Below are 23,463 nucleotides of genomic sequence, written 5' to 3' on the forward strand. Positions count from 1 at the left end.
CTTGTCATTTAAGTGTAAGAAGAATGTGAAAGTTTCCTGGAATTTATAGTAGCCTGAACAAACTATTAACTTAATTATGTGTTTCTGACATTCTTTTAAAATATGAATATATAGAGTCAGCAATGGCCGGGGAATTGAGTACCGACTGCTGACCCCACCAGGCTCCAATGGATAGTTCCAATTAGTGGTCCGATAGATGCCCTGATTGGACTGAGTGTGTTAGAAAACCAACCCACCAGTTGTCGATCTAAGAAAGGGACCGTGAGGGAGAAGAGGGATAGGCATGGAATGGAGCGGAGAGAGTGTGGGCAGAGTTAGCAGAATGTATTGCATGCATACGTAAAACTGCCAAAGAACAGATGTAATAAAAAAGCATGACGAACCTCCCCCTATATCCTTCAGATTTCTCTCTTCTTCCCCCCATTTGCAGGTGCACACCTCATTTACTGTGGTGTCCGTTCATGTCTTCTTCTCGTTTCTTATTTGCTCACTGTCTCTGTCAACTTAGAAAATACGTTGGCACGTTCTCTTCTTCTTAGAAATATAAACCTTCCGGTGTGAGAACTATTGTACTGTATACCCACAAAAATGCTTTAAAAAAGTTATTGAATAATACTTAGCTTTGCTTAAGAAGAAAATTATCAGTATTCATGTGAAAGGAAAAATACCCGCTCCATGAAATCAAACATGTCAAAATCAGTTGTGTCTCCCTACCACCTCGGCATAGGAGGAGTAAAGAGCTGTCAATCCATTCAAGAGTTAGAAAGGCAACTGCAGCTGGTCCAGGGAGAGGGGCTAGCTAGTGCGTAAAATTCTTGTCAGCATTTCGACACTGCATTCTTTTGGGGTATCTGTTATCGCTGAATAGAAAACTGTTTCAAATTGACAGGCAGACAGAACGTTGTGCTGAATGTGTAAATTGGAATCATCACATCCACCAGTTCCCTTCACCAGGTGCCGGCTTGGAGCCTGGTTCTGCACAAGTGTTGAGAGAATGCCAGGAATATGTTTTTTGCCCCCCCATCACCCCTCATCTCTTCCAGTGTCTAGTTCTTTTCCTAAACAGCTTGCCCAGGTGTTTTAGAAATGCTTCGCAGGATAGAGCAGGGGTGCAGGTGTTCTGATGGCAGAGGCTGCTGAGCGGGATGGGAGAAACAGATCCATCTGTGTGAGGATTGTGGTTTGCAAGGGATTCACCCCCTAACGTGCTGAGAACGTGGTCAGTGTCTCGCTGGCCTTGAAATACTATTGAGAGTGAAATAGTGGAGTTGACGTCTAAAGGAAATTAGACTATTTGTTGAGGCTTTATGTCAGTGTCTTTAAAAATACTTTGATTTAGAAGCTGTTTGGATAACTAGTGGCAATTTCAAGGGCTGCAAAAACATGAAAGCCACTCAAGTGTTAATGAAGGAATAGTGAAGACGAATCTTGCTTCTTCCTGGCTTTTTGATCTTATGGAAAAAATTGCAGCATGGTGTAATTGTTTTGAGTTTCTTGCTGTCATTTTCTGATTTTTTTTATGACATAGTACTACGATATTTGAAGGTAGAAATTAAAATTTTTATTCTGTTTGAATTTGTATCACAGTCGGTTGCTTAGAACTATTCAAATTAGTTTGTGCTCGAAGCACTTGTAACAGTGTTACTATTCTTGAAATTAAACAACTTGGCTCACAGAAGGATCCTTTAATTAGTTTGGTTAATTGTGCTTTCTTGACTAATGTAAATATTTTTTCTAGAAGAGTGTATGTTCTATCTTTTGCTTATCCTGTGGGCAGTGAGTTTTCTTGATATATTTTCCTTTAAAGATTTTATTTTTGCTTTCATTTGTCTAATCTTTGTATTATGGGAATGTAATGAAGTGCTAAGTGTTCAGAATATGAACACTGTGTGCAGCTTCTCGTAACTTCTCTTGGCCTCTTGAGAGTTGTTCTAGCCTCTGCCATGGCCACACAAGGGTAGATGGGAATTTCCCGGCATTTCTGCTGTTAGCTCACACTCAGGCACTATTGTCCTTTGTATTGATTTAGTCTCTCTGAGCTTTCACTGACCACTCAGGCAGGGAAATTAAGTTTAGTACATTTCTCATGGGGGCAACAAATGGTTAACTTCAAAAGCAGTGCGATGTGGTGCTAATAACTTCAGTGGGTTATTGACAGCTTAAATATACGTGTGTGTGTGTGTGTTGTGCGAACATGCCACAAAGGACAGCTGTTGGAGTTGATTCTTCCCTGTTCATCGTGTGGGTTCCAGAAGGGAACTCAAGTCTTTAATCTTGGCAGCAAGCAACTTGATCTGTAGAGCCAGCTTGGGCACAATGAGTCATCTTTTTAATTTTTTTTATTTTTATTTATGTGTACGTGCATGTTTCTGTATAAATCATTCTATGGCACCAGTGTGTGGGCGCCTGGAGAGTCCAGAAGAAGACATGGATCTCTGGAACTGAACTCATCCTCTTCAAAAACAGTCAGCGTTTTTAACTACTGAGCCGCTCTGTAGTCTGACATTTCATATTCTAATTCATGTTTATATCCTCTGTAAATTTGTAAAAAAACCATCGAACTTGATCCTATGTTCTGCTTTCATTATGACATTTCAAAATCCCTTCTGTTTCCAGTTGTTACTGCTGGACCTGGAAGATGGCTTAGTTTGTAGAGCCCCTTGTGGCGTGGCCCGATGACCACAGTTGCATCTCTGGAACCCATGGTAGATGGGAAAAACAGTCTTTTCCTGATCTACATTCATGCACACATCTGTGTATACACACGCGGTGACATGTGCTCCCATACACATATATAGTCGCACACATGCATGTCCAAACACACAAAAATAACTAAATTGATGATACAAAAAGTTAAAAATGGAAAAGAGGCTTCAAATCCAATATTCAAACATTTATTAAACAGTAATGATTTGATTTCTGCTGGGTGGCCAGGCTGTCCTGTGCTAGACATGGTTCTAACATTTGTGGATCTTATAAATCAGGGTATTGGAGAGAGCAGTGTCCCTGGCACATCCAGCTAGCGTCGTGGAGCAGAATTGTCCGAATGGACAAGAATTGCTCATCTGGGGAAGAAAAAAGGAATGAGAAAGGCATCCTGGAGGAGGGAGTGCAGTGTGGCAAACAAGGCCAGTAAATATGTGTGCAGATTGTGTGTCGGTCATTGTGTGCTCAAGGTAGGGAGTGCTAAGAGAGGCACGGGTGACTCTGCGGCCATGTCACAAAGGACTTCACCTGGCATGTGGAAAGAAGAATTATGATTTCATCATGTAAGTGACAGTCATCAGCTTCAAAGATGGTTATAGTTGTTTCTTCTGGAAGTATTTGCTTTGGGGGCCGAGGTTCTCTATTGAAAGTAGAAAGACTATTGAATAGTGACTTTATTTTGTTTAACACATTTTCATCTGAACTGATCCCCCTCTCCACTGCCTCAAGCCCCTGAAGGAAAGTCAGAACTTGGATTTGACTATTCTGTCTTCATATTTCGAAATATTGCAGCTAATTAAAAAAATCCAGACACCAAGTGCGTAAATAAAACGTACCTGTGAACTGGGTTTCGCCTGTGCTCTGGCTCTGTGTGCCCGCTGGCCCTATTTCTTGAGCAAGACCATCACTTTAGCTTAGGTGAAAAACAATGAGAGGCAAGAGGAAAACTGCCCTGATATCAGACAAAAAGGTATGAATTGCTGAGACTTCAGGGCTATTGACCATGAGGTTTGGAGCCTGACTGGGGAGGGAATGGATAAGTCATTCAAATTCATTGTTGGCTGGGAAGAGAGACCGCTTCTGTCAGGTGAAGTGGAAGGTGGCCACATCTTGCTTCAACACCAAACATCAAGCATCTGCTTAGATGCTCAGTATTCCCTTTGTATGTGCTCCTTGTCTCCAACCAGACTATCTTCCCCTGCCCTGCTCCATCATGTGACCCCAGTTTCATGTCTCTCAGGGTTTTTTTTTTTCTTCGCAACTTGTAGCATCGTGGTATCTGCACTAACCACAGAATTGCCTGGTGCTTCTCAATTAAAATTCTTGAGGAACTCATAGGCTTTATAACTCTTTTAGTATAAGGAAGCGTCAGGCATAGTTTCAGTACTGTGGCGGGCCTGCTTTTCAAATAACCACATTTACTGCCAGGACTTTGTGTGTCTAGTTTCTCCTGGGCAGTCTGGGATTATGCCTTAGAAAAGTCTGTAATTAGAGTGGTTGAATTTGGGTAAATGCAATGCTCGTGGCTTGGGTAATTTGTATCTGGAAAATCGATGTATAAATGCCACCCATCAAGGTGGATAATGAACTCAGGCATGGAAGAACAGAAAAGGGGGGCTGGAGGTATACCCCAGGTGGAGGACTTGACTAGTGAGCAATGTTGGGTCCAGTCTCCCAGGATTGTATAGATTGGGTGTGATGGCACACACCTCTAATCCACTTGGGAAATGGTGGCAGGAAAATGCGGAGAGCCAGATCACACTTGGCTGCGCACCATGCTCAAGGCAACCTGGGCTTCATGAGAGACCCTGGTTCAAAAGTAAATTTGGGAAAGGAGAGAAAAAAAATTTGATAAGATCTTTGTGGAGTCAATTTAATGAAGTTAGCACTATTAAAGAATAAGTTATCACAGTGACTTGCAGACAAGCTTGTCAGTGTTATAATCAATTCCAGAATTAAAATATTCACAAAGCTTTAACATCCCATAACTTATAACGTATTTACTGGAAGTCTTGCTTTGATGAAATAATAGACGTGAGTGTGCAGAAGTGACGTTTTAGCTTTCCTCTCTCGTTACTTTCAGCTGAAGTCTGCAGCCGCAGTGACCCCTTAGTGAACTCCTCAGGCGCTCAGGCCCTGGGCTGCGTGTTTTATATTCTCTCTCCCAAATGATCTGTGCAGTTCCGAGTATTTTGTCAGTTTTGTATCTGACGAGATGAACCCATAGTTGGGAGACAGACAGAGTAAATCAATATTGTGTAAATGACTGTAGAGATATGTTCATCCCCAGAACTGACAACAGAGGTCACATTGCTTGTAATTTGTATAATAGGGACCATTCACGTTTATATTATATTATATTGATCTGTCTATCATCTGTTTATCATCTCTCTAGCCTGTGTACGTGTACGTGTGAGTGTGTATGTGTGTGTGTGTGTTCACATGAGCCATGGAGCGCAGACTACAACTACTAGTAGTGAATTCTCTTATTCTGTCCTGTGGGTCCCATGAGTTGGACTAGGATTGACAGGCTCAGTTCCAAGTGCCATTACCACCTTGTCAGCTCAGACATCGGTTCTTTCATTTTCAGTTTTGGAATGTTTCTAGATGCCTATACGATGGTGATTGACCACTCTGGTTTAAAAATATGGAAATCCTGCCCGGGCTAGGTCTGCACTGCCCCAGACAGTTGTTAAAGTCTGTACATGTATGAACATGGGTCATGCTCAGGCTAGGTCTGCACAGCCCCAGACAGCATGCTGGGAAATGGAAGAGACAGCATTCAGCATATGCTTTTGTCTCTGGTGCCAGACATCTTATTTAACTTTCTTTTTTAATTGCATCGACTAGATATTTTGGCACCACATAGATGCAATGTTAGAAATCCTTTATCAGCTCGCAGATGGTTCTCCGTGGTGGCAGCTTTCATATAATACCAGTTTCTTCTCACACATTCACCATCCATTGAGGGCTTGCATGCGGGAAGGTTTTTGTTCCTAATGATACACATACATTTCAAAAATCATCTTGTAATTTGCAAATACCAATTTCTTACTAAATAACTCAAAAAATGTACCAGATAAGTAGAGAAAAATGCAAAAACCCATTTGTCGATTGAGAGTGTAGTTCTTTTGATCAGCAGTGCCACCAGAGATTAAGACAAAACTCCACTTGTGACAGCTTCATCATAGGAGATAAAGATAACAGTTATGGCCAATTATGGAATTTTTGTGCCTGTTTACTCAGCGATTAATCATCACTCCTAGTGCTGTCAACTACAAGATCATTGTTCTATTTTTAGAATGGCCCTTGAAAATGCACAAGAATGCATTTTTTTCCCAAATAGAAAACTAAAATTAATGGATAACTGGGCTAGATAAACGAGGACATACAATAATAAGACTGACAATAGCGTCAGTGGCCATGACCCTGGAAGGAAAGCAGAGGCCACCTGCTGACCACCCCACCTCTAGAATAAACATCAATTCTTAGATGCTGATACTCACTAATTTATTCCTTGATAAAATGCACTGCTGCTTTATAGTGGGGCTCAATGTGGAAAATCTGCACATGGCATATGAGAAGGGAACACGGCAGATACGGTGACACGAGGATAAAATAGCTACTAAGTCTTGGTTTGATTTACTGATAAAGTCATCTGCTATTTCATTCAGCAAGGCCTGTATTCATTGAAGTTTTAGTAAGGGGACTTGTTCTCCTTGGTAGGAAGAACTAAAATACAGAGAGTGGATATTACTTTCTGTGTTTTTTACATGAACAACTTCTTTGGAAAAGAATAAAAATGTTTCAGGAATGCTAAGAACCAAAACATAAGCTACTCTTGTACCGGTCTTTGCTCTCTGGCTAGGCAGAGTTACGCCTTTGTAGCTTGAACAGCCAGAGCAGAGCAGTGTGGTTTAGTGTTCTTATTTCATTTTTTTCTTTTATTTTCCTTGTGGTTTTTTGAGACTGTCTCTCTATGTAGTCTCTGCTGTCCTGGAGCTATGTGTATCATGCTGGCCTCCTGCTCACAGAGATCTGCCTCCCTCTGCTGTGATTTAAGGCATGCCACACCATACCTGACCTAGTGTTCTTATTTCTTCAGTTCTCCAAAGGAAGGGTTTATGTCAGAGACAGTGAAAATGTGTCACCTTTAAAAAACATTTAAACATTTAAAAAAATGTTAGCAAATTAAGGAAGGGGGGGGAAAATAAAGAGGAGCAAAGTCATTTGTAACATGTAGCATTTGAAACACATGAAGTTATGATAAATATTATTATTATTATTGTTATTTCAGTTCTCAAGTGTGCTGTCTTGTTCAGGAAAAGTGTGGATCCTCCATTGCTTGGCTTATCTCTAGTATGCTTTGAAATTTAAAGTAGGCCTCTGAGTTTATAATTTTATAGCGTGTACTATTTATTTTTTGACATGCTGGAAGATATTTGTGTGAATAAATAGAATTGTGAGGTATATCTTTATGCAATTAGTTGTCCATGTTTTGAACATCAGATTATTTGTGATAATTGTCAGAGGGATGAAGAAGTTGCCACCAATGAAAAACAAAAACAAGCAAATTCATATGAAAAGGTTGTATGTAACTGGCATGGTTTGAGAGTGTAAGGGATAAAAACAGTCACCAAGTCAATGATATTTTAATACTTTGGGCATTGTCTTGGTGAAAAACATTTGCCATAATTGCAGTTAAATGTTTTGTTTTCTTTTTCCTTAAAGTTACTTCTTAAGTTACCATACAAAGTCATGGATTTCATTATGATGTTTTCTTACATGTTATTATCTTTTTAAATTTTTTTTGTGCCTTCCCTCTAATTTTTAGTCTTCATTTTCTAAGTGCTTAGTCTGTCTATCCACACATATGCAGCTCTCAATTCCAGTGCAGCTCTCCATGCGATTTAAGTAAGTCAACTTGTTTTCTTCTTCAGAGTTTTAATTCCCTCTTCCCCCTTCTCCCTTCCCCCACGGAAAAAAACTACTTGGTCAGTTTTCTGTATTTTAAAGACCAAATGGCATACTAAGATTCTGAAGCCTTTTTCCGTCAAGTGTACTTTAACCTCTTAAATGTGCAAATCCTGTGCCAAATATTCATTCTCCTATAATGTGTGAGTTCATTGTTTGCCGTGGTAACAGGACAAAGGAGGTGTTTTGGGGGAAAGACTGTCTATAGGTACCTACTTTATTGCAATCACTAGTTAGCATGGTTTAAGTTCTCTGATCTAAAGCATTAAGAGATTAGATTGGAAAGGAGCCAGTTCATGTGCTGCCTTTAAACAGAGATAGCAAATCTGGAAGAGCCGGCTCTCTGCTTTAAAATCCCTGTTGTGTCAGAATGCTTCTTGTCCAGCAGGGTTTTCATTCTTCTTAGCTACCAGTTCATTCTGGTTCACTAAGTCCATAGTTGTCTTCCAATTGTCTCTCTTGGTCTTGTTTTGTTAATTCTCTTTACACATCTTCATTAATATTAGGATATGTGCACATTTTGCTGCCATTTTAATTGGATGATTAACTACCAGAGTGTTTTATCTCAAAGCTAGTTATGCAACCGAGCTAATGATATGGGTATTAATTCAGTTTAAGGAACTCATCTACCACTCGATACGAACTGTCAGAATGTCTTGGCAGGTTCTAGGTTAAAGGTGTAGCTTGATGATGATATAGGCAGAAAAAAGATTGTGTTCTATCGATCCTGTCAATACCACTTCTAAAATGCCCTTTAAAATTTGATGGACACAGGAAGTGCTTGGTTTAGATCATGAATACTTTCCATCCCGAATTATGTCGTTTCAGACCGTTTCAGCTTACTAGTTTTGTCTCAACATGAATGTGTTGGTCCTTTTCTGGTCACTGAATAGGGCAAACAGTAACTGATTTAAAATTTTGTTTATCATGTAATTATATTTCACTTGCAAAAGATAAAATCTTCCAAATTTGAAGTTAAGGGGTAATCATCAGAACATCGTTGAAATAAGGTATTAATAAAACAGACTAGGATATATAAGACAATAAAGAAAATCAATTCTGAAAATATATGTGTCAATCTATCCTAAAATGTTAAGCATCCTAGGAAAACACTGTACCACTGACCTGCATCTCCAAACCTGGAAATAGATACCAGGGTGGTTTCTAAGAATAAATTCACAGCCCTAGAGTGCAGAACATTGTCTGGTGCATTTATAATTCTGTCTCAGGTGATACTGTGTACAGGTTGAAGCCAAGAGGTACTTCATCTTATGAACAATCATTTGTACAGCAATGCTAAGTGACAGATTTGTGATTAGTGGCTCTAGCTAGCTGGTAAGAATATGGATTAGAAATTAGAGTCTACAGTTTCTAAGTGATTGATCTTTGACCTTATAGACTAACTAGCTGTAAGACTTATTATGTTTGAGTTGAGGATGATTTGCCTCAGTTCTTCCAAGCAGTAGAGACACCCAAGTCATGGTGACTAAACAGTGGCTAGAACTGGAGGGTTGCTTGGTTACACCCCTTGCCTGTGTTTTTATAGCTATTGGGTAGTATTGAAGGACACTCAGCATATCCCTCTGACCGCCTGTCCTTCAGTCCATCAACCACAGGCAAACTGTCACCATGTACGTCAAGCCAGCTTCAAGCTCTTGGTCTTCCTGTCTTGACCTCCCAAGTGCCTCAGTTACAGAGTTTTGCCACTACCCTCTGGCTGAAGGCTTCATGGCATATATGCAGAAAGTATCTCTGGAAATCTGGAGAAAGTTCTTAAAGCCACATCTGACAGTCTTTTTGCTTAGCTAGCCCAGATTCTTCACTGTAGGACCAAAAGGCACTCACTGGCTTCCCACTGGGAGGGTCCTTAAGATGCTGGAAGAGGATCCTGCCGGCTCAGCCAGCATGGCAGCAGATGGATGGAAAACCTCAGTCTCTCACTGTTGTTTAAATCTGATTTGGTATAAATTGAAATTTAATTGTTTATATTGGGCCAATTAAAATCAAGAAACGAGGTATCATATAGTGAGAGCCTGCTGCAGAATAGATGAGCATGTTTTCCCACACAAAAAGACTGTAGTTGAGTTGTATATATTTAGTGTTAGGAACAAAAAAATAATGGAGTTGTCTGAAAAGATTAGAAGTCAATACATTTGACCCAAATGTATTGAATTATGTGTCACAAGTATTAAATCACCCCTCAGACTCTTGCAGTTCTTTAGAACCAAGATTAAATTACTCTGAAGAGAGCAGATATTTTATTCTTTCAGCCATCTCAAATGTTGGTGGGACTAGCATTAAAAATTACAGTGTCCGGACATAAGTGGCACCTACTTTGTAACCAGAACTGAAAACTTCAGAATTCAAGTTTTTATTGCTGTTACATCACCCTGACATCTGTGCAAAGTATGATTGATATTCAACCCTTTGAGTGTTTTTCACAAACTCTTTACTCGGCATCCTTAGCAGACTATAATGTTCTGTAAACCATCATCAATGTCCCTCAGTAGTAACTGTCATGTGCATCTCATGGTTTGATTCTGTGTATCTGATCTATAGATGAGGTGTTGGTGGGAGCCATTTAGCTTGCAAATGTGGAGACGTAGATGAGGGTGGGTGGAGTAAGGATGACATGAGGTTTCTAATTGCTCCGTGTCTCTGGGAAAATGCATAGAAACTTGGTGAGGTACTCTTTCGGTCTAAAAATACCCAGTGTTTACTCCTGCTGCATTCAGGTAGTTCATTACACAAGCCTCTTTTGTTTTCTCCCAGATGATTATAGCTGCCTGTGTGCCAAAGAATGAACTGGCAAGTGGGTGGTGTCGATGGATGCTTTTGGATGCGGGGGGGGGGGGGGGTGGATAATTCTGTGATTACTTGGTTCTGTTCAGTGTGATCAATCAGTGCCTTCATTTACATCTTTTTATCATGGAAATTTCAACCACCCAATATTTCCAATGAAGTTGAAAAATGGGATTTCTTCATTTTCTTTGATTTGATTGTCTTGGAAGAGTCTTGCCCCAGTGTCCTGGTTTGCAGACAGCAAATCTTTCCTCTGTGTTAACTGTGGGTTACCTCCTTCCCCCTCTGTCACTTGGACAGCCAGGCCTTGCTCTGAAAGAGACAGCAAGTTAACTCATGGGCTCTGGACTTTGATCTTGGTTTCTGTATGTCTGAAACTGTTACCGCATTTTGTTTTCCTGAAATTCCCTGTAATTTAACTGTTTACTGTTAGCTTTGACACTAGCCAACATTTTGAGTTATTGTAAGCTAATGAGTGAGCCAAGTTTGAAATTGTATTGTCAGATTTTTAATGTTCTGTTGGCTAGCATAATTTTAGATAGTATTGACGTAATACAAGTATTATGCAATAGTAAGGGTCTTAAATATTAGAACTGGAAGATTTAAAAATATTTTTTCCTTTGCATTTAATGTTTGGGAGCATACAGTGCTCACACATGCGCTGCTTTCAAGGCTGTCTGTCTGTCTGTCTGTCTGTCTATCTATCTATCTATCTATCTCTGCATGGAGAGGCTGGTTCCTCTCTGGTTCCCAGCTCTGGAGCTGCTCACTCTAGGCATGAAACCAGACTCTGCGTCTTTTCTGAAATGTGAGCTAGTACTACTCATTCTCCTAAGGAACACCTGGGAATGAAATGACTTTTATTAGTCAGCTTTGTGGCATTCCTCACAGACATCACGCAGGACAAGACCCAAGGAAGACTTAACAGACACCCTTGGCTAGGGCAAGAATGTCTGCTTCAGACTCTCTTTGAAAACTTATATCGCCTTTACAAATTCATTTGAAATAATTTGAAGTATTCAACACAGATTGTGAAATTTAAAGAGAATTTTTCCGCTTATGTTCAGAAAGGTGAGTAACTACCTGAAAGGAGGGAATATATTTTGTGCCAATAGCCATAATATAGTGATTCTTCTCTTTTAAATTAAGAAAAAAGAGATTAAAATGCAGGAATAAGCTGGCTAAGATCATTCAGACCAGTGGCTCTCAACCTTCCTAATACTGTGGCCCTTTAATACAGTTCCTCATGTTGGGGTGAGCATTCTCCAACCATAAACTTATTTTTGTTGTTACTTCAATAACAGTTTTTTGTTTTTTTTTGTTTTTCTTGCTACTGTTATGGATTGCGATGTTATAATCTCCAAATATTTTTGGAGAGAGGTTTGCCGAAGGGATCTTGACCCAAAGGCTGAGAACCCCCGAAACCATTTGTCCAGTAGAGCTGAGATTCAGATCCAAATTTCCTCCTCTGAGTGGACTGTTTTAGAAGCTGCTTCATTGACACAAAAATAGGCGAGGAATGCTCCCACCCATGTGCTTCACCTTCTTGGGCCTGACACCCTCCCCACCCCCACCTCCTTGCTCCTTGGCAGGCCACTCCACTAGGGCATTCTCCTTCAGATCCTGGCAGTAATTACTGTCAGTCCCTGGAGAGGCTTTGCAGAGATGGGCTCCTCCCATGTTACGTCATCCAGCTCAGTCCCTCCTCCTCCCTGTTACCAACTCAGTTCCTCAGGAGCCCTCTGTTGAGAGGGGACTGTCCACTCCTTTATGTTTGTGATTCTGCTTCGCAGAATAGTTATATTAGCATATTGCAACTATGGACTCGATGGAAAAATCCCACATTGAACGTATTCAGACCTCTTTAAATATGCAGAAATAAGTACACCGATTAAAAAGCCAATAAATGACTCCAATGAAAACTAAATGATATAAAGTAATTTAAGTTCTTCTGTGGTAGTCAAAAGTTACCTGAAGCTGGGCATAGTGGTTCACTTCTGTAATCCCAGCACAAGGAAGGCTGAGGCAGGAGGCTTGATATGAATTGAGTTCCAGATCATCTTGGACTACAAAGTTGGGATGTTGTCTTTTAAACAAAACAAATCAGAAAAGTTCAATGTGTTTGCTAGAACAGGAACTTCTTTATTCAGACTGTGCTTTGTATACTGTGACATCGTTACCGTAGGTTCTGTGTTTTGTACAATACAGGTTAATCTTTCATTGGACAGTTAGGATTGACGTTGATAGCTTGTTAAAGTGATTGTGTTTGCTGCACATGGAGGACTCCTAATTTCAATATGTGAGATTTGTGTATTTACATGTTCATCAAACCCACTAGTATTTGCTAGGATTCTGTTTATGATTCTCATCAGCCATTAGCCAAGGGCAAGCTCTAAGGATGCATAAGTGGCAAACAAATACTTCTTTTTTTTTTTTTTACTAGAATATAAATTGTTTTCTATGGTGACAATTAAACAGTTAAGAACAGCATTTGTTTTGGGTTGAAAATAGTTTGAGAACTCTATACGATATAAAAATGTAATATAGTGGTTACTTTTAAAAACTGAGAGTTGAAAACCTTCAATGTTGTCATGTATCTTGTTTGATTTAGGGTAGGAATAATTATTTTTATCGTGCTTTAATAATTACTTAATTCTCTATATTTTATAATATATAGTTTCTAAAAATAGCAGAAGTAGACTGCATTTATTATGCCTTCTGTACTGTTGGACAACGGGGCCTTATTAATGATCTCCATATGAAGAACGGAGTCTGTGAGGTATTTGACTTCTTTTGCTGTGTACTCCAGGCCTGTGCCTTGTAGCTCTTTGGGAGATCTCACTTAGAGAAAGATTCAGGGCAAGAGGCAGTAAATGCTGCTGGTGCATGAGAGAAAACAAACAGAGACCCATGAGTGAGTTTTCTATTTAATTCTGTATTTGAGAGCAACTGTTTAGTTAGAGGTGCAAATCAGTGTCCGATTACCCCTGGTTTATCCTTATCTACTGACTCCCGATTGATAGATTAAGACACGGGATAAGAAGCTAATTCGTTTACTTGGGTTTGCTACAGTCATTAAATACATCTAAATACTTAATTGCAAACTCAAGAGTAAGTAATTCAATTTAAAATCTCCATGTGATATCAATGCTTCATTTGAGAGATCATTCTAGGATTAACTTGTAAGTCTACGAAGAGCTTAGATTTTATTTATCTATGTTAGATTATTACTTGCGCCCCCCCCCCCTTCTTCTTGTGATTGAACCTAGAGTCTCACACTTGGTGGGTAAGCACTCTGCCATGAAGGTTCATCATCCCTAGCCCAAGTTGCTACTTCTGTGTTATACAAATAACTTTACCTTCTACATAGCTGTGTGGTTCTTAATCATTTCAGAACTGACAGTGTAACTGACAGTAGAAGTAGAAGCTCAGCAGTCCCCTTTAGATGATAAAATTGAAATTAACACAAACACAATATTATACTTTTGTATACTTCATGATACAAAGCTCTGATTCTGATAGGTGTGTGTGTATGAGAGAGAGAGAGAGAGAGAGAGAGAGAAAGAGAGAGAGAGAGAGAGGGAAAAGAATGTTAAATATTGTTGACTTTATCTTTATAGATGTTTAATTGATAATGTTCATCTGTGTCACCTGTATGTCCAAGTGTTACGGTACATACTGTTGATACTGATGAAAAAAACAAAATAATTCTTGCTCCAGTAAAGCTATTTTAAACATAGGGGGAGACTTACATCCATGACATTCCCAAAGGTGATCTCCACGGGGGTCACTTTCATCCTGGGCCCTGCTTTCTCTGTTCGTCTCACACAGCTAAGAACTTGGCAAAGGATAAACTGGATCACATCTTCTTACAAATCAGTAGTGTAGATTCTGTCTTTCCAAGCCCCGGGGATCTTACAGCTGGATTTTCTCTCCCACCAGCTGTGCAGACTGTTTAGGGGTTCCTTGACCTCAGGCTGCGGTCTCATTTTAGTTCCTCTATACAACTAAAGTCCTTTATATGTGAACATTATATGCTTAAGTGGTTCTTGAGTCATTCTGTTCGTTTTGTGATTTTTTTTACCTTTGATTGATATTTTTTCTTTCAGTGACATACTACACGTCAAATTAAAAGTTTAAACGTAGACCCTATCTTTATATTCTTACTAGTATTTTAAATATGAATCTGTGTATGTGTTTTGTATTTTTATAGAGATAAGGGACTTGTTTTATTTGCATTAAAATATTGTCTTAATGGGTCCAGTAATGCTCTCTTTGTTTAAACCAGTTTTTTAAAAATTATTATAGTCATGAGTACTCAATGATGAACTGGGCTGTACAAATTAGATAGCTATTTGACCAAGTCAGAGGGTCGAGTAATCTTTTGGTGGAGAACTGACTGGCACATTGATCATCTAATTATTGACAGTAAAATGTAGCTAATTGGCTCTGGGAAATTGGGTTCACACAAATGAGATGAGGTGGCCTGCATTTGCCACTTGTACATTATTCCAACTCTTCCAGGACCCAGAGTTCTTGCTGGCGAGACCTTTGGCCTTATGGTTGCTGTGCGGAAAACAACCCCACCCCCACCGGTCTGTTTGTCTGTCTCCTCTTTGTGTGTGTCCCCTCCCTCTATATTAAGAAGGAAGAGAGTTGGAAGTGTAAGAACACCTCTGGGGGACAGAGAGGTCCTTGGGGGAAGCAGCGAGTTCGTTGCCAGCAAGTGGATAAAGACAAAAAGGAAAGTGGGTGCGAGTGAAGTCATTCTTTGATGACTTCAGGCACCCTGGGGATGTAGCCTGTCCAAGGCTTGTTTGAGGAAGTCCCCCCCCACCCCCGTTGTTGGGGCTGGAGGATTTGTCTTCTTGTAATTTTGCACTGAAGATCCTTCCATTTCTCAAGTATCAGATGTTGCCTGATCAGAGATTTCTGACTTTAAAAAGTATACCAAAGAAAGAGCGAAATCCCTGCTTTTTTTAAAGACTATAGTGTTGATGCTTCTTCTTTCTTCCTGTTCTCCTTCCTTCTTGTTCTCCTCTTCCAGAAATCCACCTAGCATCAGCCACTTTTTCTATTAATAGTGAATTAACTGCCATCTACATTGATTTCCAGCCATGAAAGAGCCCAAACAGAAAACATTATGATAATTAGGTAGTGACATATATGAGTAGATTGAATATTTTCATCTGTCAGTTTATAACTACTTATAAATTCTCACCATATTTTAGAGATAGAGTATGTGTGAGTTGAAATATTAAAGCTGTTGGGTTTATTGGAAATTCATGAAATGACATAATAGATAGTATACATATGCCCATATGCTGATATTGTCATGGTCTGCCTATTTATATAGACATCTTAGTGCTCTTTAAGAAGATTAAAGTGACTGTTTGTGAAGTCAAGTGCAATTTCTGATTCTTTTCTATTTCTTTAATTGTTCAGATCTCTACAGTATGAAGCCTTGCTGGTCTTTGAATCTGTATTTTAATGTATAGTCAATATTCCTTAAGCAGTACGATACTCTATCATATCAAAATTAAACAGGAATACTATACTTCCATGGGAAACAATGAAAAATTTAACAGCACCCTTGAGATCTGTGTAGAATTAAGACCTTAGCTTGTGGCAGCCTGCTACTCAGAGCTAATTCCATCTACACTGGTGCATAAACCCTGTTTGTGCTCACACTGTAGAAGGGGAACATTTATCAAAGATAGATGGGGGTGTATCTCAACATTTGTTAAAACCCAAGATCTATAGAAAAGCTTTCACGAATCCCTAATTACCTAAATTGAAAACTTGAATTCCTTAAATCTTTTTTTAAAAAAGGGATGCATTTTCTTTATTTTTGAGGATGGGGTTATACACACATGCATATGTACACGTGACTGCAATGCATGTGCCCCTATGAAGCTCAAGAGAGCGAGTAGAATTTTAAAGGACAGAAAAGGGCATAGGATTTCCAGGACCCAGAATTGCCTGTGTTTGTAGGAAGGCCAGCTTCTTATATGAGTGATGGAACAGAGACTCCAATTCTTACAGTTGGACACAAGCACTCAACCACAGAGCCATCTCTTCAGTACCTTCTTACATTTTTTCAAAACTTTATCAGATTTATGTGTATGAGCATTTTGCTTGCATCTAAGTGCACTGAATGCATGCAGTGCCCATGAGAACCACAGGGGCACTGGATCTCTGGGATGGTGGTTAGAGATGGTTTCTGAGCTGCCTGTGGGGTGCTGGGAATCAGACCTGGGTCCCCTGCAAAGTATCCAGTGCTTGTGACTTTTGGGCATCTTTCCTATTCCACCTGCCCCCAGGATCTGAGTGAGTGTTATTCTCAGAAATAACCCGTGATCTTTTCCTACACACAACTCTAAAAATGCTATAGCAGTAAAAGCAAATGTTGGAATCTCTTTTCTGGAAACCTTTCTATATATACTGCTAGATAAAAGACTTCAGAAGGCGACATTTTAAATAGCAAAGCTATTCTAAAGTAAAGCAAACATAAAAATGTAGACAGAAAAGTAAACCATCTTTTAGCGTGCCATATCCATTATGATGCAATTGTTGCCTTAATGAAAGTCCCTTTTTGTTTGGTTTGGTTTCTGATGTTTTGTGATGCAAGGGGACCTTTTGCATATTAGACAAATGCTCTACCTCTGAGCTACATTCTACTCTGATATTCTTTTTGCAGGCAAGAAATAACAAATGATCAAACTTGACTTTTGTTGGCATTATGTTGAAATGGATTTGTTTGTATTTTGTTTATGTGTTAGTATAGCATGAAAACATTTTTCTTGGTTTTCCATTTTATTGCTTGTGAAAATTTTGATAGAACTGGCTTTTGTTATTTGAATATAACTATGCTGTAAATTTTGTACCATTTCATTTAGTTAAAGTTACTACTTAGTCAAAACATCAATAATCTATTTTTGAATATATATATATATGTCAAAAGTCAATTTAAATGGCTGTTGCTGATACATGAAAATCTTGTAAATTCATAACTCTTTCAGTAGGCTTTACTTCTGATTGAATTTTATGTTTAAATTTGTCACTAGATGATGACAATGTGCACAGCCATTGTTTGGAAATTAAGTTCATCACCTTTGTTTAAGATAAAGATGTAAATCGGTTTTTTTCTGACCAGTTTTGTCTTAAAGGAAATATGCAAGCCCACAGCTGTAATGAAAAGCTGGAAACAGAGCAAGAAACACACTGAAATTTCTTTCTGTGGCCGTGGGACCACAGTTCCTTATAAATTCTGATTTTAGTGTGTAAACCTGGAAAAAGTAGAGTCATCTTCTTTACTTCCAAGAAAAAGTTATCAGTTTTTAAACCTGGGTGGTTTTAACCCTCTACTTTGCTCTTAAATCCCCTGCAATGTTAATTGATGATTTGAATGTTGCGTGTAACATTTTTGCATTAATATTTATCTCATGAGAAGTAGCCACACGGAATATTGGTGCTGATTAGGCTGTTGTATGTTACCGTGTCTTGGAGGCATGTAGTTATGAAAACTGTTTTATTTTTCACCTTTAAGTTTGTACGACTGTCAATAGGACATGGGTGTTTTCACATGTCTACAATTTTCTGCTTGCCATAAGGTAATGCCAGAATAATCCCATGTGTTCCTCCTCTTGTGATTTTATTTTAATGCTATCGTGAGCAGTTTGTTGTAAGAAAAACTAAAGTTTGAAAGGAATATCAGGAACACTTAGAATTTCTTGCTGTTATTGACTGTATGAGCTTAAGTGATGCTCAACTCTTTAGAGAGCACGGAGGACTGAAGGGCACAGATTTCTGCAGTGAGTCTGCTGTGCAGTGCACAGCTTAAAACAAGAGCCATTAAGCGCTGTGTCTATTCTGCGTTAGCGTCTTATAGAGAAAACGGCGACACGGAGGTGTCAGTTTATTTTTAATTCAAGCTTTTCCCTCAGATGGGAGCGCATTTTGAACCACCTACCTATTTTAAAGATGGTATGGGTGGACTGCCTGCTGCTAAGACACTATAAGGAAAGTGGAGGGATGTAAATGAGCCCTGGTGATTGGCTGCCTCTGAATAGAAATGAAGCCGAAGATCTGCCCTGAGTGAGCTCCAGTTAGGGAGCCACTAGAGTGTTAGAATCTCTGACTGAAGGCTGTCTGTCATCCAGGATTAACTGTCACATCCTCTTATTTTTATGTAACTATTGGTTATCACTGGATAATTGAAATCAAATTCAACCATTGTACCCACTTTTTAAATATCTCTAAATATGGGGTACTATCAGTGCCTTAACAATATTGTAATTCTGACTAAAGTGTGAAAAATATCTGACAGAAATGAGTCAGTTGATAGACTCACCCAAGGACTCAGACGCCCAGCCGCTATAGTCAAAATAGTCTTAGAATTGGAATTTCTTTCACACGAGACCAGAACTCATAAACTTTATGAAGTGATTTGTTTTGGGGAACGTTTGGACAGCACGTTCTGTGAATGTAACTGTAATAATTAAGTAGAGATTGAGGTCAAATGAGTTATTTATCACTTGTCTTCCTCCTCCCATGTGAACACACCAAATTCTTAACAGTGAAGACCTCCAAACCCCAGTGTTAGATTAAATGATGTTGTATTTTAGTGGCGCATGATTCAAGCATTAAAATGGCTATTGATTCATAGTCCTTCTGCTGGTTTTGTATCAAAGTTAGGAGGAAAATGTGAAAATGATTTAGTTTTGTATAGAGGTAAAAAACTGAAATCACTCTAAATTCTCTATCAATAACTCTAGATTTCCAGGTGACATTAAGGGCAGACTGCCCTAAGAACATGTGAAAGAGTCATAGTTCTGCTGTTCATGCTTTAAACTTTCAAAACCACAAAGTCATGATTCCTGGTGTCTCCTGTTCATATCCATGTATGGAAAGCCCTCCACTCTCACTGTGTACCTCTGTAAGGAAAGAACTTAATTAGTTGAAATTGTCTTCATGTATGTCTTACGCCCTTTCCGAGGTCGTCAGCGTACTTGAAAAATTCAAGGTGAGCCTTGCTTCCTAAAGTCAGTTTTACCAATTGGATCATTGGTGGGTTATGGGTAAAACTTTCTTACGAAGTTTACACCAGTTTAATTTAAAGGTAAAAATCAACATAAAATTGAGTTATGGAATTTTTGACCTTTGAGTCCCCTTCATCTTCCTTGTAATGAAATTAGTTACAAATTAAATTCTTGATGAAACTTAAAGTGAAGGGAAAACGGTGTATCTACCACAGCCTCGGGTTTTACCAGAACTCTTCTGCATTTGATAGGCGCCCTCTCCTTATCAGACAGCGTCATCCACAGTCTCTTCTTCACTAGTGTTTGCTTTTTAATGTTATCATGCGATTCAATATTTCATACAGTTGCTTTGTGAATTCCAAGGAAAAAGGACTTTGGGAAAATTATGGGTATGCTTGGAATTTTAAGTTTCTGAAATTGTTAGACACAAAATGTCTATTTACTCAATGAGCAAATAATTCTTTTTTACTTACACATCCTACCAAAATATAAATATCTGGGTCATCTGTGGCTTAACCTCACTCTGCAGGCTGCATGCTTTTTCCCCTACAAATCCCTGCAGCAAGTGACCTTGTCAAACAAGGGTGGTGTAATGGGAGGCAGCCCAGGGACGGTGCTTTGTGTTCTAGTGGCTGTTTGCTACTGTCCGAACAAAGGAAAACCAGGTTCTTATTAGGAGGACAGGACGACAGACAGATGAACAACTGCTGCTCTTTTCCCTAATAATTCTTATTTTTTTTACTGTTTCCTTAAAAATCTAACTAATCGAAGCAGTATACGTGGCAGATATTCTAGGAAGGACACGAATTCCACTATGGCCTTGGTGAACTGGAGGTAAATTAACTTCTTAGCATATGGCATAGCTATTTTTAGAGCCACATATGAAACCATAAACTTATAAATTACAGGTTAGTACTTTGTTGTTGCTGTCGTTTATTTTCTTTAAGACCCTTAGATTGTTTAAAACAAGAAGGAAAGATAGAGAACCTTGGTGGGGAAATGGAGGTGAGGGACAGCTGGTATTTTGGAGAAATGAGCCAGAGTTTACCTATTTATTATTATTTATTTTTGCTGCAAGCATTTATAGTTGGCTATATAGGTATATTGCCTCTAAAAGTTATTGAGTGCGGCTTATTTGCCTAATAGCAATTAAAATCATTAAAAATGGTTCCCAGGTATGTGAATCATGAGTTAGGCTCGACACCAACACTTTGATCTTAATTGAAAGGAAAAAAAATACCTTTACATCTTTTGTCAGTGTGTGTGTGTGTGTGTGTGTGTGTGTGTGTGTGTGTACACACGCACATAGATATATTTAAAATGAGCAGGAATCTTTCCTATAAAATCTTAATCCTCCATTTGCTTTTGGTAATAAAACATTATGTAGTTTTATTTGAAAACAAGGTTTTTAGTCTTTTGAATAAGTTATGCTATAATTAATTTGGAGCTTTATTCGCACCTGATCAAGTTTTGGAGTGATTCTGAGAAGCTGTGGGTTTCCAGGTAAACAAACCTTAAGTAGAAGACTGTTTGTGCCCCATGGTGCTTTTCTCTCCTCTCCTGGAAAGGCCCAGTGTAGGCTCACGGCTTCTTTTCCTGCTGTGAGACCCGTATTACAGACACAAAGCAATCACTCTAACAAAAGTTGTGTTCCTATTTGTGAATAGATTAGAATTCTTATAATTATTCATAAACAAACAAATGTCATAACTTGTAAAGGATGGCATGAGGTTTTGAAAAATATTTCCAAAATATTAAAAATAATACCTGTAAAATTTAACTTGCCCTGTATATGTGTTCTAAATTTTATCATTACAAAATATGTTGGGGAAATATTTTAATTGATGTTGAAGAAATGATGAAAATTATAAGTGCTTTTGGTTTTTGACGGATTTCTTCCTTAACTGTAGAAATTAGTCTGAAGATATTCTTATCTACTGAATAGAACATGCATCTATTTTTTATTATCTTTTACAACTGGGAATAACTAAGCAGAATAATGTTTGTACACGCTAGTCATCAGTTTGCCAGTTCCCGTCTGTTCCTGGGATTAACATGGGATGGTCTCCAGCCTGGAAGGACACTTATTCTTTGTTTTACTGTGATAATATAAACACACAGCAAGCAGTCACTGTTCAGTTTGTTTTCAAAAGAGAAATTAAGATTGTATAGCGCCATAGAGAGGTGCTGTAATTTATCCTTTTAAATTGCCAGGTTATTCTTTTCAACTATTTTATCTATCTGTGTGTCCGTCTGTCTGTCCATCTCCATCCATCCATCCATCCATCCATCCATCCATCCATCCATCCATTTTTTGTTTGTTTGTTTTGAGACAAAGTTTCTCTGTAGCTTTCTAGCCTGTCCTAGAACTCTTGCTCTGTAGACCAAACTGGCTTCGAACTCTGAGATCCTCCTGTCTCAGCCTCCTAGGTGCTGGATTAAAGGCATGTGACACCACTGCCTGGCTCTTTTCAACTATTTTATAACAGATATCTCAATGCCAGCTAAGAACCTAAAAGCTAGAGTAAGTGGCATCATGGGTAATGTGCAATAAATACTGGGCCTATATTAAACACATTGAGTTTGTGTTTGTTTGTTTGTTGTTGTTTTTCCTTAAATAGGGACCTACTATAGTTACTACAGTAGTATTTTTTGGTTCTGCTGAATTCTTGTTGAATTGGTTTAAATGAGAAGTTAGTAGGTCTTTTCAACATATGTACATTTCTAGAACCCTTCCCTGGAGCCATTTAAAAGGACCTTGAATGTACCCTCAAGGAGGTCTATTAGACTCCCAGAGAAAGGCTGAACAGGAGACTTTTATGCGTTACCTTGGTTCACTGTTTATAGGTGCAGACCAGCCAGGTTGGGAGTCAGACAGCAGCAGTGTGAAGCCGGAGGGTGGGATGGTAGTACAGTATCTGATGGGAAGTCCTTCTGTGTCTCCATCGGAAGAGGGACTCCGGGATGTGCTTGTCACTTAGTGTCTATGGTGCAGTGTTTTCTAGTGTTTTACTGACCCCCCCCGCCCCCGCCTCACAATTAAATGGTTGTTCTCACACAGGTATACCTCACTGGTCTTCCCAAGAGTCAAGGCTCTCCAACTATCCTTTATGTTTTATACAGAAAAAGGGAGATTGTCAGCCTGAAATCTTTCCTGAGACTGTCTTCTTAGAAAGCGATTTAAGATGTTTTATTGCTCTCCCTGTCCTGCACCCTGCACCTTCACCCAGAATGGTGTCATCTTCAATCTTCACATAGTGGAGGTGGACCACAGGCTACCTGGGGGCACATCCCCTGCATTTCTTGAATATCAGCGTACGCATGTCACACAGAGTGGTATAAGTGGGCTTGCGTGTTGAAAAATGAAATCATAATGCTAGTTTGTGTTATGAGTATTGGCTAATCCAACGCTAAAAAACTGATCGGTGAAACCTCAAAGAAAAGCATGAGTTCTTGAGCTTTACATATCAATCCCGAGTTCATGTGTGCAAGATTTAAAGCCAGATCGCTGGTTTTTACATGACTACATGGTTTTCACATGTAGTCCCTGAAAGAAAGAAAGAAAAATGACTTCTGAGATCTTTCCCTGTTGCTGGTGACCCTGCTCCTCATCCAAAGTCACTCCTTGGAGATGTTTTCTTCACAACTTCAGACCTGTTAATCTTATTTTAATTCCTCTTTCTACATCACTCGGTATCCTTGTATGGGTAGACACCAGTCGAGGGTTTTTTTCTTGTCTGGAGGTCTCAGATTTCCCAGGTCTTCGGCAAATCGGCCTCTGAAAGCCTTCTGGAGTGCACAGTCCTGGGTTGTGTATGTTTCTGCCTGCTTTTCCCTGTTCATAATGAACTGTGCTGTCTTTCTCCATCCTTCCTTGTAAACAAACTGCTTCTTAGAAACATGCTCTGAAAAGCCTCTAACTTAGGTAAAATTAGTATAG

At 39.1% G+C, this 23,463-nt stretch overlaps 1 protein-coding gene across 18 annotated transcripts in view; it reads left to right on the forward strand.

The window, feature by feature from the left end:
- Adgrl2 (adhesion G protein-coupled receptor L2) overlaps nt 1–23,463 on the forward strand; it is a 618,755-nt gene that overhangs the window by 493,622 nt on the left and 101,670 nt on the right. The window lies entirely within an intron of this gene.

Source organism: Myodes glareolus, chromosome 17, assembly GCF_982192425.1.
Source record: "Myodes glareolus chromosome 17, mMyoGla1.1, whole genome shotgun sequence".
NCBI classification, from domain to species: domain Eukaryota; kingdom Metazoa; phylum Chordata; class Mammalia; order Rodentia; family Cricetidae; genus Myodes; species Myodes glareolus.